Genomic DNA, 17,954 nt, shown 5'->3' on the forward strand with positions numbered 1-17,954 from the left:
GGGAGTCAGGGCCGCCAGCCACCATTCCGAGCGGGCCCTTTTCCTGTCGTCCCCTCTCCCCGCAGTGCTCACGGCATCAGCCCAGACGGTGGAATATGAGACCCAGACCCTGCCACTGCTACTTGCCAGAACGCGGCATGGTTTAAGTAAGGACACAAAGGGAATTTTCAGAAAAGGGGAGAAGGGCTGAGGCTCCCTCACGCCTCAGGGACTGATGGGTTGTGAGTGCGTTTGGAGACCACATGCCTGTACACGGCTCCTGGCAGAGACCCTCCACCGTCCTGGTGGGACGTCGCTCTGTTCACGCGGTTTTAGAGATACACAAAGTGAGGTGAAGGAAGGGGAGGGGCCCCGGGCGCACCAGTAGTGAGTGGCAGGCCTGAGATTTACCCCAGGGCAGCCTCGGAAGGGCCTGTGGTCTTGCTTCTGCGTTCTGCTGTCACCGTGCCCACTCTGAGTGTCTCAGGCTCAAGGTCCTCGCTGGGGCTCAAGGTCCTGACTGGGTCACATGGGCTCAGGATGGTCACGGGGCTCGAGGGGGGCTGCGTACACCACCTGCCTAACACGAGGCCAGGCAGACAATGGGTGCCCGAGGCTTCCCTTTTCTGCCCTCCAGGCTGGAGGAGCCTGAGCCCTGTGTCCCAACCTGCAGCCAGCCGCGCCCACCCCCACGTGACGGACTGGCCCGTACATTTCCCCATTCAGCTGATGGTGAGCACTGTGCTATTTTAAGCCCACATGGAAGTATTTTTTTTTTTTTTTTTGTAAGGACCATCTGCTACCGGCCCCAGCCCAGATGATACAGTTAGAACCTACCCACAGCATCCTCTCCCGCCTTCAGACAGTTCCAGGAACAAGGGTGAGTCAGTCGCCCAGCTGAACTCCTGTCTTGCTACCCTGAGAGATGGCCCCGGGTGCCAGCAGGGGGGGCCACTCCTGCCAGAGGGGCAGGTGCACCTAGCTGCTTCTCAGAGACTGGAAGGGACCCCCGCCCAACTCCCCGCAGTGGTGCTGCCTGCAGGGAGAGCCTGAGGAAGGCCCTAGGAGGGCTCAGGATAGCCCTTCTCCCCTGAGCCCCTCCCCCTGAGGCTGTAGTCTGGTTCTCAGTTTCCAGTGTAGACCCTGGAGTTCCCACCACAGCTTTTCAGGAAGCCCGGCACAGAGAAGTGAGGGGCTAGTGGGACCTGGGTCACCACCCTGACCTGGAGGTCCCTGGAAGAACCCCTGGGTCTGTTTTGGGGTGCAAGGAGGTTGGGCCCCGTCTCACCGGGCTGTTGGGCCCCTGGGAGGATGTTCCTAGAGCTGACCACAGGCACTCAGCTAGAGGCTTTGCTCACCTGCTCTTTCCCTCGCTTCCACACCTCATGGCTCCCTATGAATAGAGGATATCAGTCCTGTCTCTGCAGTCGGTCGTGAACCTGGGCACTGCCCCTTATAAACTCTGCAACCCAGGGCAAGGTGTACTTAACCCCCGGAACCTCAGTTTGCTCATCTGTAAAGTGGGGGAAAATCTGACCTACTTCCTAGGAGGTCTGTGAGCATTAAATGGGGTCACGTATGGAAGGAGCTGGCACAGTGCCTGGCTAGGGTGTTTGCCGTCATTACGAATGTCAGATCTGTCCTTTGAATTGGCTAAAAAGCTGGGGGAGTATGTGAAAACGTGGGTCTGTAACTCGGAGAGGCAGCAGTTCCCGAAGCACATTCTCCAGGGGCCTGGTCCCTCTCCTCCTGAGAGCTGGGTGTTTTGGCTGCAGGGACCCTGCTTCAGGACGTGCAAGGGTGGCAGCCGACTTGATCCCCAGAGCACAGCCCGGGCTGATGATAAGAACCCCCCCACCCCCGGCTGATGACAGAAGCCTCTGGAACCCCCGAGCCAGGGGTTTTCTTGGTGTCTCTTTCTCCTTCTGACCACTGGGCGGGGTGGGGTGGGTGCTGGGGGCCGGTGCCCGGCTGGCCACGCTCTGCTCTTGCTCGCCACCCTGCAGCTGTGGCCCGAGCATTATCGGGGGTGTGCAGCCGACGGCAGCCCGGGAGTGCCCCGTGAGCGGGCGTGGGGCTGCGGCCTGACAGCGCCACTTCCTGTCCCAGTGTCTATCTGCCGCTGCTCTGTGGAGTCCTACAGTTGATCTGTGGTCAGTGCTCTTACCCATTTCCTGCAGCTGCTACTGGTTTTTCAGTGAGCTCCGAGAGCTACAGTAACTGGGAAAGGACGCGGGCTTCGTGATTCACCGGCCGGGGCTGGCAGGGCACTGACCCACTGGCAGTGCAGGGGGCACGTCCCTCAGGCGCGCAGGGACGGCCCCGCCTCTGTCCCCCGGGCCTTCCCCTGGCCCCCGCGACAGAGACACAGAAAGACCCACACATTCATTGTGAACCGAAAGCCGGGTGTGTGTGCGTGCGTGTGCGTGCGTGTGTGGTAGGAGGGAATTTTTTTTTTTTTTAAATGTGCCAAAGCCAAAATAAATGGTATCATGTTTTGAGAAGTTAGAGTGTTACCCTAGGCTGAGCTTCGCCCCTTTCCCGGGGAGCCCCGGGTCCTCTCGGAGGTCTAACTGTGGTGAGCTCGCAGTGCCCCAGATGAGGATATGGTAGTCACACTGAAAATTTTACTTCCTGGCATTTCTAAAAATGCAGAGGAAAATCCCCCACTGTAACAGATGACTCCTTCCAATAGAAAACCTAGAATGGGTCCATTAATTGTTTTTATGTCGTGGGCCAGAGGTTCGAAGAGGTCCAAAACGTTCATGAGCTCTTCTGCTCAGGGGTGAGCTCAAGAACGGGGAGCAGGCATCGGTGGGTGGCAGGGCGAGGCCAGGACGAGCAGCAGGGGCACCTGGGAGCTTGGGCGAAATGCAAAACCCGCAGCCCCACCCCGCAGAGTCTGGGTTTCACCTGGCTCGCAGGTGGTCCGTCTCGCATTCAAGCATGGCGTCATCAGTAGATTTTATTAACCTTCTTCATCGATGTGGGTTCTGAAGAAGGAAAACAGTGCCTCAGTGCAGAATGAGGCTGCTCCTTCCGTGCATGTTTGCTGTGCCCCTCGTGGGTCCTAGACTCTGGGCTAGACACAGCAAGGGACCGTCTGGTGCCCAGAGTGCAAACCCGCTCTCCACAACAAGGAGGCCATCTCATCTGGAGAAGCTCCTTAATCTGATACAGGCTGGGGGGCTGGGGGCCTGGGGAGGAGTGAGGAACGGCTCAGGGGAGTGGTGGGTGGGATGGGGACTATTTCATCCATGGTGGGAATTAGATGAAGTGGAGGGAGAAAGATGAGAGATTACAGTGGTGGGGGTGGCAGCCGAGAATGGCTTTGCGGGACTTGGGTCTCATCCCAGGTCTGACAACGTACAGTGTGGTAAACTCAGGCACACCTCTGTGCTAGGCCTCTGTTTTCTTATCTGTATCATGGGTTTAATGATATTTCCTTTTACGATTGTTTTGAGACATAAGTGAGGTAATGCGTGCAGAGAGCTGAGCACAGCCCTCTCTAAACTCTCTACAGACAGTGATAATTTTTGCATCTGAGGGCAGCGGGGGCACACTGAAGGGTTTTCAGCTGATGAGTGATGTGAGCAGAACATTGTAACCACCCCAGAAATGCCCGGTACACGCAGGCCAGTAGAAGCTCTTTGTGGAGCAGAAGATCCACGTACCATTTTTTTTTTTTTAAAGATTTTATTTATTTATTTGACAGAGATAGAGACAGCCAGCGAGAGAGGGAACACAAGCAGGGGGAGTGGGAGAGGAAGAAGCAGGCTCACAGTGGAGGAGCCTGATGTGGGGCTCGATCCCATAACGCCGGGATCATGCCCTGAGCCAAAGGCAGACGCTTAACTGCTGTGCCATCCAGGCGCCCCAGAAGATCCACATACCATTAATATTTCAGGCTGTAATATGTTTGAAATGTGTCTGGGAAAATATCTTAAATCCTAAAAAGCATCCCACCCTTTTCTCCATTGCCATATTTTTGGATTCTAACATCAACAAATGCAGAATCTGACCACTTTCCAAAGCAATGTGCCTTTGGACTGAGAACAAAATTGCCAAGCGATGCTTTAGTTTTACCCTTCCAAAAAGTCACAGGGCCAGGAAGACAAGAGAACCTTGGCTTTCGAAACCCACACTTGTTGGGGTGGCTGTGAAACCCCACTGTGCATGGGCAGGACCAGCTCTGGGAGTCCCCACTCTGGTGACCTGCTCTCCACACTTGCTGGCTGGAGCAGCTCTGGGCAATGCTGAGGCAATGAGCTGACCAGGATTTGTTCTTCCAAAGACAGAAAACCCCGGGAAAGCAGATGGCAGATTCGAGAGCCACAGAGAGGTGAGCCCTTGGGCAGCACCACCACCCCAGGACAACCTGGGCAGAGCTCCATCTCCATCCCCTTCCATTTCCAGCACCCTCGGCATGGACGGCCTTTATCCATCTTCCACGGGCTTGTGCTCAGTGTGGGAGAGACGCTATTCATTCTACAGATAATGGCACAAAGGCAGGGATGTGGACAGACCGGAATGAACTCGAAGAATGAGGGCGTTGGTGCTGCGGCCCCACAGAGCTCTGCTCCAACAGGTCTGCTTTCTGGCCTTAGGTTTTGCAAAACCGTCTGCTGGCTTCGGAAGGTGGGGGGGGTGGGGTGGGTGGCATTTCAGGTGGGGCACCTCGCAGCACTCAGATGCCCACATTTGGAGGTGACACGGGCGACCCAGGTGCATTCGCAGGAAAACGCGTGCAGCTGCCGCACCCACATCAAAAGCGTGTGGTCCAAGTGTGGGAGTCCAGGGTGATGGGAGCGCTATTCCTGGCACAGGCACGGACTTCCTGATACGCAGCCTCCCTTTATCTCGGTTTCCCCATCTCTAAAGCAGGGCAAGACCTAACTTTCCTGGTTCCACAAAACATTGTGGGCAAACCACTTCACTGGTAGGACCCAGGGTGCCAGGCACCAGACCTTCCAGCGTGCTGCCCGAGGTTTTCTGAGAATCCACTGGACACAGTCTCCACTATGTTTCTTAGAGGAAGTGATGCCATTAGAAGAAGTGCGGCCCGGTTTTGAGGTGAAGCTTTGCCGTGGCTCTCACAGCTCCGGTCTGGCCTCGGTGTTGCCTCCAAGGGCTCTTCGCAACCCACAGGCACATTCTGCCTCTCTCCTGCTTAACTCCCACTAAGTACTTATGGGGAGAAACACCCAGGGCTGGCCTACCCTCCTCAACCTTCTGAAGTGAACGTGCTCGCAGCCCAGAGTGGTTTCAAGTTCCCCAGCAAGGCGGGTCCCTTTTCACATCCCAGGGCCTCTGCAAACGCTGCTCCTTCTCTGCACATTCTTCCCTTCTGATCAGCTCAGCAAACTCGTCTTCATCCTTCAGAACCCAGCACCTGTCATCCCGTCTGGGAAGTCTTTCCTGCGCCCCTGTATTCCCTCTATCCCCAGGCTCAGCATCAGGGGGCGTGAGAGGCCCTGGGGCTCCCCCCACCCCCACCCCCAGGCGAGGCTGGCTGGAATGCTTATGGGAAGCAGGAGCCAATCTGCCTTATCCCATTTTGCCTCCAGACTCCTTCCCCCACAAGGAGGTCTGGAATTCCCATTCCAGGAGCCCCCAGGGCCAGGTAGGCCGGAAGCAGGGAAGGACAGCTGGAGACAGGTGGAGGGAGACGGTCTTCTAGACGTAAAGCAGATTGTAGCTGGGTGAGGGGGACAGCTGGGAATGTGATTATGGGCTCCTGGTTGTATGTGTGATCCCCTCCTGCTGGTGTGTGGGGTAGCCGAGGCATTGTTCTTGGGAGGGGCCCCTCTGTGTCACTTCAGCACGCATCCACGTGAGTGCTTGCTGGCGCGGCAAGCTCGGCAGGGCCGAGGGCGCCCTGGTGCCAAGGCTCCTTCTGCCTGAGCTGAGCCGCTGCTCTCAGGAGGAAGAGGCCGCCGTGAGAAAGGCAGGCCCAACTGCACAGAAGATAAAGCCTGGGAGGGGAGGTGCTGGCAGCCCATTCTCTTCCTGCCCTAGGCTGACAGCCTGTGACATTCAGATAGCTCCCTAGGTCTGGTTTTTCCTGTTCCTGGAATTGCTGCACATGGTGATTTCTCTGGGCTAGGACAGAAGTGGCCGTTGGGGAGCGTCCTGTGCCGTGTGCGTGCGTGCGTGCGTCTAGTATCTCAGTTTATAGAAACAGGAAATTTGGGATTTGTATCAGTACCACATCCCACGCTGCCTTATTTCCTAGAAAGGACAGGGCTGATAGCCTGGGGCTGGACCCCTGGAGGAAGGGGCTTCTGGGTCTGCCCTCGCTTTGGCTCATGGCAGCGTCTGATCCCTGGGTGTCTTTTCTTCTCTGCTAGGAGGAGGCCCAAAGCCCGTGGCTGCCAGCCTGGGAGGAGCTGGTGTGGGTAGTGGGCTCAGCTAGGTGAGGTTCTGGACTCTGCATCTTGCTGGGTGTCTAAGTTCTGGTGGCCTCTGTCCTGGGCCCCAAGTGAGGGGAAGGGTAACTCTGGAAGTTGGGAAGGGGGTTCCAGAGGGTGAGGAGGGGCTGGGACAGCCATGGGGTCTGGTGGCTGGGAGGTTCCTGGGATCTCTGAGTGAAGCCTCAGGTCTCAGAGGATTTAAGACAGTGGGGCAGCTAGTGTCCTTCATAGTCAAGGAAACCAAGACCACAGAAGTTGAGTGACTGGCCCAGGTCCCATGGCTCTCCGCTATTTGACACCACCAGCCCCCCACTCGGTGGTCGGGGATGTTGGCATTCTGAATTCCAGGGTGGGCACCTGGGTGAGCATTTATCTTTCCCCTGGCCCAGGGGGCCTCCGTTGAGGCATCTGGGCTGGAAGCCGCTGTGGTAGGCACACGAGGGACCTGGCTTCTCAGGTCCTGAGGCGGGAGCCGATCCCACGGACCTCAGAGCAACTTGGTCTGGCTCTCCGGGCTCAGCAGCATAGGTTGTGGAGCTTGGGCTCTTGGATGGATCTCTATCTCTACCTACTGACCTTACTCAGCTCCAGAGAGCCATTACTTGGGTGTCCAAGTAGGCGGCACCCACATGGGGAGGGGAAGGGGCCTAGAGCAGCTGGGGTGGGTCCTGGCTCGGCTCTGCAGGGCCCAGGCCTCTCCCTGGAGCTCCTGGGACCACAGAGAGCAGGCTTTGCCCCAGAACGCAGACCTTCAGTCTCCCCACAGCCCATCCCTCGGGAGGCACCCCCACCTGAGCCCTGACCTCCATGCTGCTTGCTCCTGGGGTTGAGTGGGCACCCCCCGGGAGGGGAACCTGGGGCAGAGCCTGGGGCAGCCTGAACGGCAGGGCAGCTCACATTGCAGTCTCCCTGCACCAGTTTCCCCCTTAGCTTGTTCCACTTTTAAAAATAGCTAATGAGGAAATTAATTTTGTCACCCAGATGTATTCAGTAAAAACATGTCAGGGAGAGACAATTAACCTCTGCACTGATAAATCCTTCCCAAATTAATGAAGTTAATGTTTGTAGATGTTGAGACATTCATTTGGGGAGAGGGTCCGTGAAAGTAGGGCTCCCCCCAGGCACAGAAGGAGAAATGGAGAAAAGGGGGAGAGGAGGGAGAGGAAGAGAGAGAGGGGAGGTGGGGGAGTGAGGGAGAGAAGGAGGGAGGGGGGAGGGAGGGAGGGGGGAGAGGTGGGAAAGGGAAGGAGAGAGGATGGGGGGTAAGGAGCTGAAGAAGAAGGACCCGCAGAGCAAGGCTGAGAGAAGGAAGGGGGGCACCAGTGATTTCAGGGAGCACAGCTGTGCTGTTTCCCGAGAATGTTAAACTTGCCAGGCATTCACCTGCAGTAGTTTGGGGCAGGAGGAGACTTGACAAAGTGAGCCACAGAATGAAGGGCTGGGATCGCTGAAGATGAGGAATGTCCCAGCTCATGCTGACGAGCTCTTCTCTCTGCTTAAGGACTTTGGGTTCTTCTTCTCACCTGAGGCCGTGGGGAGCCCAGGCCCTGGGGAGGGGCTCACCTGTGGGAGGGGCCAGGCCAGCTGGCCGATGGTTCCCTAACTGAACTCCCACCCTGCCTCTCCCCGGACAGTCCTGGAATCCTGACTGTTTACTCTCCCACCCAGTATGGACACCTCCTTCACCCCCTCACCCTTCCCGTCCAGCCCAGGACAACCCCTTCAACTGGCCGGTCTCTGCCCTACTGAGATCTTTGCAACCCAGGCTGGCACTGGGGAGAAAGGACAGGTGAGCTCATGCCAGGGACAGGTGCAGGAAGGGGTTCGGGCTGCGTGGTGCGGCGTGGGCAGGGGTTGGCGTGAGAAGAATGGGCTGCACCGCCTGGCCTGCGCGTCCGTCTGTGGCCTCGGTGCCCCCCACCCCAACCCCAGGAGCTCCAGCTGAGGAAGTACATTGTGACATGGTGCTCCTGGAACCCAGACTGAAACGGAAACTCCTCGGGGGACTTTGGGCTTTGGAGACGTCAGCTGGGATGGCTGACGGGCCATGTGAGCTCTCGGGGTTCGGCCACCCCTGAGACTGGAGTTGGGGCAGCTGCCGGGGTGCTGACAGGAGGGAGGTGCCCCTGGAACCTGGCTGGCATGTTTTCCCAGAGGGTGAGACCTGACTGTCAGACCCTAGCCAAAGACGCTCTTCTGCTCCCGTCTGTGAAAAGACCATTTCTTAATTTCTCCTGACTGCAAACAGGACACAAGCATTCACCGTTCAAATCCTGCCGAAGGACCAGGGGGAGGCAAGGGAAGGTCAGGACCAGGGTGAGGAGTGGGGGCTTGTATTGCTGTGTAGGCAAAGAAGTGCAAGAGACACATGGGGCTGTGAGCCTTTCCAGAATACCCAGAGGCAGCAGCAATGACCAGCCGATGGGAGGGCCCCAAAGGCTCTGGCTGCAGCCTTGCTGGAAAACTGAAAGGCCCTTGGGTAAGAGCTAATGGTGTGGGGGTTGAGAGCGGGAGGAACCTTGCAAAGCAGGGGCCTGCCTGCTCTGTTTCTACCTTGAAAAAGTGCCAGTGAAGATGGTCTCACAGGCGCTGTGGGCACAGACAAAAGAGAACCAGATATTAGGTATCTCACGTTGGACTTTCTGATGACCGGGGTTCTCCCTAATCTAATCTTTGCAGGCCGAGTGACAAGCTTGCAGATTGCAGGGAAGTGATAGATGGCACCTATCTTGAGTTCGGTTAGGCCGTTGCTCTGCTCTGAGCAGCATAGCTCCCCCTGCTCCCAACCAGAAAACGGGAGGGACATTTGTCCTGATCTCTAGGTCCCACACTGGGTAGACCAGACCCTTCAAGGGCCCACCCGACACAGACAGGGTCTCAGAGTGACCTCCCAGGGCCCAGGCCTGCTGGATGGTGGCCTGATACTGGGATGGAGAGCTGGAGAGATGACAGGTTTTGCAGAGCACCCAGTCTGGGTGGGGAGGGCCGTCGGCCGGGCAGGGAGGTTCTAGATGCAGATGGGCTATGGGGAACTGTGAAGTGGAGAGAAATAGAGCAGAGGTAGTGGGGCCAAAGGCAGAGCAGAGCCAGGCACATGGGGCGGAGGGCTTGGCTGGGCACCGCTGGGCCTCGGCCTGTTCGCTGCATGCCCTTCCCAGCACCGAGCTGGGCTCTACACCTTATCCCATCACAACTGGGAGCGCGGGAGCCCGAGGACACCTGCCAACTTCTACAGAGAGCTCTCTCTGCCTCCCACCTGCCTCCCACCCCCAGACCACGGCCCCCAGAGATTAGTAAAGACTGGAAAATTAGAAGCAGGAGGGAAGTTTGGGGGAAGCTGAGCCTGCAGGATGATGTGACGTGTGCAGGAACACGAGGGTTTTTACAGAATGGGTGTTGAGTGGGTGGTTCTCTCTCTTCTGCTCTGGACAGAACACAGGAAACGGGCTCAGGCTGCCGCTGAAGGGCTGGGTTAGAGGTAAGGAGGGGGATTCACCAGCACGGTGGGCTCTGTGCACGGGTGAGTCCTGAGAGCTCACGTGAGGCCATCCGCAGAGGTGGGTCGGCGCTGCCTTGCACTGGCGACCCGTCCCCATCCTGAAGCTGGCTTCTGGGAAAAGTGCAGGGCGCCTCTGGGGGTCCCTCAGCTCTGAATTCCGGCCCAGTTACAGAGCCAGCCCCAATCTCAGTTTCCCCATCTGTGTCTTAACACAACAGTTCCTACCTCGTGGGATTGCTGCGAGGATCAGGGGAATAACATCAAAAATGTGTGTTTAGCTCGGAAATACTATGCAGACACTACCACGCCAGCGCAGGAGCACGTCTGCCAGCAAGGGCTCTGGGTCCGGTTGAATCGCTGCGTGTTTCGGGGAGCTGTGTGCTCCTCTTCCGTGCTCACCCAGGTCCTCCTGTACCTTGCCAAGGCACAACAGACAGCACCCTCCTGAGTCACTGAAGAACCTGCTGGGAGCACAGGCCGTAAGCGAGGGCCTGCTGAGAGCCCCTCCATTATCCGTTATCTTCCCCTTGTCTCCTGATCGCTGTCAGGAAGCAGCTGGGAGGCAAGGGGATGAAAGGAGGAGCAGAGCAACATCAGAGTCTGAGGTCACTCCTGCCTGGACTTGAAGTCAGGACCGACCCCGGTGGAGCTCCCGGACCCCCTGGGGGGGAGGTCTCATTTACCCCTGGTGGCTCCAGGCCTGGGTGGCCCCTTGTTACCCCAAATCCCTCAGCAGGGGCCCCTACGTCTGTGCTGGACTGGCCTTTGGCGGGCGGAGCCCTCCTCTGGCTCCTGCCTCTGTGGATCCCTGAGGCCGAGGTCGGCCTTTGCTGCCGTCAGGGCTTAATTAGCAACCACGCAGAGCAGAAGGGTGGGTACAGGAGGGGAAAGAGTGGGGAAGTGGCAGAAGTTGAAGAACTCTCACAGGGCTCTGGTAGCGGGGAGAATAGTTCCTGATTGCTTGTTGGGACAGTGCCAGAAGGCCCTCGGCCTCCGGCTCCCCTTCCACCCTGCGGAGAGCAGGGTGCACTGACTCAGCTCTTTCTTCAGGGGGTGACCGTGGCCAGGGGTCAAGTGCATGTCCCAGCTGCTCTGGCCTGGATGCCTCCTACTCAGGGAGGGCAAGAGACAAGTGACCTCCTGGGGTTCACAGGGTCAGTGGTGCAGGTGTGATCCGCCCCCGTGTACAGGTTGGGGCCCCGCTGGGCTCTCCCCAGGGGCCCCCCTCTGGCCATGAAACCTTGGCAAGGTTCTTAGTGTTCCTCCCGTTTCCTCACCTGTAACACAGGTGTCATCATAGCTCCCGGGCAGTTGCGTTAGTTGCTCCGGCTGCCATGACAACGTATCACAGCCGGAGTGGCTTAGCCAGCAGAGATCTATGCTCTCACTCTTCCGTAGGCTAGACATGTACTGTCAAGCTGTCCGCAGGGTCCGTTTCTTCTGGGGCTGGGAGGGAAGCTCTCTCCCCTAGCTTCTGGTGGTTTGCTGAGCACCTGTGTGCCAGGATCTGTTCCAAGGGCTTTCTATGTCATCCCAGCAGCCCGTGACGACCCTGCGCCCTGGACCTGCCTCTTTGTGTTGGCTGGTGGCCCTCCCGCCCTTCCCGGCTGGGTACCACCTCTCAGCCTCCAGGACGGGGCCCTGGGGCTCCTGCCTAGCTCTTGTCTCCCTTCCCTGTCCCCCTCCAGCTGGACCAGGATTCTGAATGAAGAGCATTCCTCTTGCTGAGTCTAACAGTCTTAGGAACCAGACAAGGACTGACTTGGACTTCTTTTTCTCCATTCTTGTTTGAATTTAAAAAGCACATATGAGGGCCCAGTCCTGGTGCCTCTTGGGATTTGTCCCTCTGCCCCCAGCTGCTGATCTTACTGCTGTCCTGAGTTGTAATTAGGGCCTGGATGGATGGCCAGGACGGGGGTGTGCCCAGTGGGGGATTCCTCCTCCGAGACGTCCAGCGGCAGGCGGCTTTCTGGGGAAGGGGAATTACAAAGCGAGTCAAGCAGCCAGTTCACAAGGAGGTGGTCTGAGGCCTTGGCCACGTTGATCCTCTTGCCCCTGACAGGCTGCTGCCCCACCATGCCCGGTTCAGGGGCCGGGGGCTTCAGTGCACTTTCGTCTTTCCGTTGTCTTGGACAGAAATAGAGTGCTCTTCTCTTAGCTGCGAGGCCTGACCTGCTGACCTCTCACTTGGCAAAGGGGAGGGCAGTTTTCCTTGGAGAAGGAGGGTGGGCACAACCAGCAGGCGGCCCCTCCCTGGCCTCTCCCATCCACTCCCTCCCTCTTTCCTCTCTATATCAGTCTGTGCCTTTTTTATGCTTAGCCCATTCTTTCAACCTCTTCTCCGTCTGTGTTTCCATGTGTCCCTCAGTCTTGCTCACTGGTGTGTCTCTGCCTCTCAGTGTGTCTTCTGTGCTCCTGAGCCACACCCTGCCCGCGCTCCCCGCCAGGCGCAGGGATCTGTGCTGACCCCGGTGGGTGCCATCCACCACGAGGGAGAGGACACCGCTGTGACCGATCTCTCCTTCCTGTAGATGAAGGACAGCAGGAGCTCTCTGGAGAGATCTCTTCCCCTTATAGTATGGCCCATCAGCCAGGAGTCAGCCTGGCATGTAAGAGAAGCCAGCACACCATGGAGCACTGGACTCCGGCCCTCTCCTCTCTGATCTGTGCTCTTCTGCCTAGAAGCCTTTGGGAGGTGAAAGAGGAAAAAGATATTCTCCTTACTTTTCATCTTAAGGCAACTTGGATTTTGTTCTTGTGTTGAACAAATTAGTCTAAAAAATTATTATGGTTTCTGTTTCAGCTGTGCTTGCCGTGTAAATATTTTAATCTGAATATTGGAAGAATAATTACAGTCTGTGTCAGCGGGGCTCTGAAGGACAGCTCCGTTCTGTCTCCTGGTGGTGGCGGGTGCCCGCACCTTCCAGGCTGCCTTCCCTCCCTCTGCCTCCGATTTTCTTTCCCTTTTCCCACTTCCCCCGCCCCGATCTAGGTCTCTGTAAGACGTAGCCCCGGACTTTTTTGGACAGAAGGCAGCCCGCTTTCATCAAAATCTTTACACATGCCAGACTCTGTGCCAGGACTTCCTCCCCATCCTTCCACTGAGAGCTCATAACTCCCCAGGGAGATAGATAGGATTTGATTGTTCCCATTTTACAGATGGACAAACAGAGACTTGAGGCGTGTACAGGGACTTGTCGCAGGTCACACAGGGCAGGGCTGCCGGGGTCCACGCACACTTGTTGGAGGGTGGAGCAAGTGGCAGCAGACGGAACAGCTGGAGGGGCTGTGTGTGCGTGTGTGTGCATGCACGGGTATGCAGCGTGTGCCTGCGTGCATGGGAGTGCACGTGCACCTCCTTCTAATGTGTGTGTGCATGCATGCTGGTGCATGGGGTGGGTGGGGCTGGGTGAGAGGAAGTCACACTGTGGCTGGAGATGTTGCTGGAACAAGTATTGGGACCAAGTATGGGGCACCGAGGACACAGTGTGGAGTCTGCCCATTATCCTGCAGGGCCTGTGGAGACACGGTGACAATTTTAAGTGGGAAAGTGTGTGGTCAGGAGTGTGTTTTGGAAAGCTCACGCTGAGAGCAGTTTGGAGGGTGGATTTGGGGGTAAGCAGTGAGGGGGGAAGTTAGGAGGCCGTAGCAAAATGCCAGGAGGAAGCCAGTGATGGTTGGTGGGGGCAAGTGGCCATATGGGGGAACATGGGCACCCAAGGTGAAGGAGGCAGAATCTCCAGGACCAGGGAACAGGATGGGTGTGAGGGCTGAGAGCAAGGGGGAGTGCACACGGTGCTTGGGTTTCTGGCTAGCATGCATGTGTGTGCACTGAGTCCCTTCCCCAGGATAAAACGGACAGTATGGAGGGAAAGAGGTGGGCTTGGGGGCAAAGGGGCTTTGACTGCAAGACTTTGAGAACCAAAGTCCCTAGTTCTCTCCATTCTACTGTCCCAAAGTTAACTGAATGGGCGTGAGTGCCCCATCCTGGAAGTATTTAAGCCTAATCAGACGGCCTCTTACTGGTGATTGTTTAGAGGGTTTTTCTGTCCTGGGAGGGCAGGTGGAGGGTGTCTTAGCATGGCCTGCCCTCCAGAGCACAAACTGCTGAAGACTAGGGGGGTATATGCAGAAATTCTCACAGTTCTAGAGGCTGGGGGTCCAGCTCAAGGTCTGGCAGGGTCAGGTTCTGGTGAGAAGGTGATGAAGAGAGAGCTCTGGTCTCTTCTCGTGAGGCCACCAATCTTACTGCCACCTAGGAGAGAACCAGCAAGGGGCTGCACGGCCCTGACCTTGGTCACAGTCCTCGGGGCCTAGGGGTGTGTGGCGAACAGAAGACCCACCTGTGCGCGGGCTGGCCTCTGCCACTCCACATTTCATTGGCCCGGGGAAGTCACCTTGGCGCCGACAAGCTGGTCTGGGCGCCCCGCGGCCGCTGCCAGTGCATCTAATGAGTCCTGTCCTCCAGCTGACAACTCTCACCCCTCTGACTAAATGGCGGTTTCCCCCCAAGTGCTTCCCTCTGGCAAAGCTAAATATTAATTATCTCCCTTTAGTTCATGATTATTCACGGGCGCCAGTGTCACCCCATCACAGAGCAAGAAGTCGGCACAGGAGATGTGAAAGTGGCTCATTGTAGCGAGCTGCCCAGCAGTCCTGGAGCTCGTCAGACTGTCCTTGCCTGGGGAGCCCGGCCTGTCTGTTCCCGGGTCACCTCTGAGCTGTGCCTGATGCATGGGCTGCCATCCCAGGTGGAATTTCAGGGCCCGAGGGAAGAGACGCAGTTTGCCCAGCCAGGCAGTGCAGGGATGAGGCACGCCCTTAGAACCAGAGCTGGACCTCGTTCTCACCTGGAAGACACCTGTGTGGTTCAGGTGCTGACAGGTGACTAGACACCACAGGGCATCTAGGACACTTCAGGAACATGCAGGAACATGAGGCAGGGTCAGAAGATACAGCCCAGTGTGTGTGCAGGGCTAAGTGTAAACCTGGACACGTGGCAGGAGCCGACTCTGGGCCTGGGGGGCGGGGTGTGAATTTGTGTGTCCTGGTGTGTGTGGGGCATGCTGCACATTGGGATGACAGAGAGTAAGTGGACAGTGAGCTTTGATGAAAGGTCCATTTCTTTGCATGATGTGCCTTCTTGGCACACAGCGTTCACCAAACATCTGCTCTTTGATTGAGACACAGCAGAAGGGGTGCGGGTCACTCCTCAAGTCTGGGTGTGCTGTCCCTCCAAGGCCACCGGCGTGGAGGTTGCCAGCATACGGCCCAGAGTCTCCTGCATGGCAGGTGGACGATACATCCCAGCATTCCGACCATTTCTAAGTAACAGAGCATGTCTGTAGCTGTAATATGAGGTTATCTTCATTAGAATGACATCAAACAATGTCAAGTTAGGCACTGTCCCATCGTTCGTTCGTTCATTCATTCATTCATTCATTCATTCATTTATTGGCACTGTCCCATCTTTTAGAGACTTGGCATCGATTCAGATGGAAAACTTTCAGCTTCTCTGTGGTGAACTTTAAAATTCTCAACTGGGGGGCACCTGGGTGGCTCAGTAGGTTGAGCATCCGATTCTTGCTTTCGGCTCAGGTCACGATCTTGGGGTCCTGAGATCAAGCCCCGTGTTGGGCTCTGTGTTCGGCAGCGAGTCTGCTTGAGATTCTTTCCCTCTCCCTTTGCCCCCAGCCCCCGACTCTCTCTCTCAAATAAATAGATCTTTAAATAAAATAAAATTCTCAGTTGGTGTTCCTCCTTTCTCTGTGCCCCTCCTCCCGGCAGGTGACAGGGCAAACCAGCCGCTGGCCTCCAGTGACTGCTCAGGCCCGTGTGGCCGCCTGCCTTGGCCCGTGTGCCACACAGAGGGAGAGGCGGGGGGTAGAGGGGCCGGAGGTGGGGGGGCAGGAGGGATTTGGAGAGGGCCAGACTCCCCCCATTTGCTGATAGAGATCCTCCTCTTGGGGAGACAGTGTCACAGACGATGGAAGACCCCAGTAGGGTCCCAGACACCCAAGCTTCTACCTTGGCCGGCCTTCGCTCACCAGGCCCGCCTGTGAATGCCCCAGGTCTCTCTGACTCCTGGTTTCTTCATCTGTGAAATGGAGCTGGTTTGTAAATGGAGGTCAAAGAAGGAAGGGGAATAGAATAAGAATCCTTAAGCAAAGTTTCTAGAAATCCCCTCGTTTTTCAAGATGGATGGGAGGGTTTTGCAGCTAAAACCAAATAATACTGTTTGCCCCCGGGGTTGTAGATGTAGTGAGACAGTGCCCAGCAGCCTCGCCTGAGCCCCATCTGTGTGCTTGTGGGAGACTTGGCCCCTCCCAGGCATCGCTGGGGACTCTGGGGAGTGAGCACCTCCCCATCCCACTCTGCTCACCCCTGGTCACCTTCGGCCAGGTGGCTATGAGGGGCCTTCCCACGGGGGGCCTCTGACCAGCGGGTAACAGCATCTGTCCATCTGCCCTGCTCCAACAGTGACAGAGCCCTCCTGTCCGCCATGTCCCCCAAGCCTCCATGTTCACCCGGCTTCACCGACGCCAAGGCTGCTCTCTCTCCTCCAAACCAACTGTCTTCACCCCTGTCCCCACCCCGCTCCTGCCCCTGCCGTTGAGCCTGGAAAACTGAGCCTCAACACCTCACTCTGAAGAACCTTCTCTTGGGGTATTTCACTGTTTAGGGCTCCCCCAAACAACGGGGAAACAGTCGCCTCACATCTGCGGGAATGAGGCCTGTCGAGAGGTCTCTGCAGAGGCTGGAGTTCTTTCCCAATGGCAAGCTGATGCACTTAGCGAAACAGACAGACTGAAAACTAAAGTCTCCTGCTTTGTGTTACGTCTCTCTCCACACAGGGCAGGATGTCTCGTGTTAAGTTTCTCTTCCATAAATGTTTTCAGTTGTGGCAAAATACCCATAACATCAAAATTTGCCATCTTAACCATTTTTAAGTGTGCAGATCAGCGGAACTAAGTTTCTCTTCCACAATTTTTAATATCTGTTACTTGTTCCCACCTGACAGTGCTACCTTCTTCCACGAGGGAGAACAAAATAACATTCATGGTGGAATGTCCCCGTGCTTCCACAAATGGTCCCCTTGCCCTCGGAGGGTGTCGTCTCGGGGACGCGGCTGCCGCCCTCTCCAGCTGAAGCTCTGGATTCTGCCCAGATTTGACGTCGGCCCCACAACCCTCTGCTTTGAGCTTCAAGACTTGGGACAAGTGTCTTTGGCTTTCTTGTCCATGAACTATGAAGAGTGAGCCTTCCCCTGGCGAGAGAGGAGAGAGGAGGATAATGATGCCCAGACAGCAGCCGGCGCCCACTGGCCCCAGGAAAGGCCCATCTCCCCGAGGCCGCCCTCGGGTGGTCACGAGCCACTCCGCCCAACAGGCTGGGTCCTGTTAGAGCAGGTTAAAAAAAATGAAAGTAACTCCAGCAGGAAGAGACTGGGTGAAAACTAGGCAGCCTGAAGCTGATCACTGACCTCCTGCTTCGTGAAGTCGATACGGACTCTCTGTTTCCTCTTTGTGCCTTCACCTAATAGGAAAGTCCCTGCAGGTGTGAGCTGGGACTTACAAAGGAGGTCGGGAGATAGCAGCCCTGGAAAAATAATTCCACCTATAAACACCTGTGTTAACAAGTACTGTATTTGTACAGCTATTTTCTTTTTCAAATACTGTTGACACACACCTATTCTCTTACCCTGCTCAGGTGTGGGTTGCATGGCATCTGGGGACCCACTGGCTGGGGGCCAGCCTGCCCGGCAACGTGCGGCTCGGAGGCCGGGCTTTCCTGGGGCCTGTTGTGGCACCGGTGCTCCCGGGGTGACCGCCTGGAGCTCAGCCAAGTCCTGATGAGTGTGAGGCCTGAGACCTCTGGGGAGCAGGAGGGACCAACCGCGGGGGGAGGCTCTTAGGGGACAGGGACCCCAGCTGGATGAAAGAGGACACCTGCTCTGCTCCTCCTGGCCAGGTCGCTTTGCATTTTCACACCGAAAGGAAATTTGAACCCCGCAGCCACCTGATTACAAGTCCCGATCCAGGACGCGGAGTGGGAGATGCCAA

General features: G+C 56.8%; 1 long non-coding RNA gene across 1 annotated transcript; it reads left to right on the forward strand.

The window, feature by feature from the left end:
• The first annotated feature begins 9,827 nt into the window (after positions 1-9,827).
• On the forward strand, positions 9,828-17,532 carry LOC121100953. Its single transcript, XR_005832737.1, has 2 exons — positions 9,828-9,870; positions 16,913-17,532. It is a non-coding gene; the product is annotated as an uncharacterized LOC121100953 (long non-coding RNA).
• Positions 17,533-17,954: the final 422 nt, after the last annotated feature.

This window comes from Ursus maritimus, unplaced genomic scaffold (assembly GCF_017311325.1).
Source record: "Ursus maritimus isolate PB19 unplaced genomic scaffold, ASM1731132v1 scaffold_6, whole genome shotgun sequence".
NCBI classification, from domain to species: domain Eukaryota; kingdom Metazoa; phylum Chordata; class Mammalia; order Carnivora; family Ursidae; genus Ursus; species Ursus maritimus.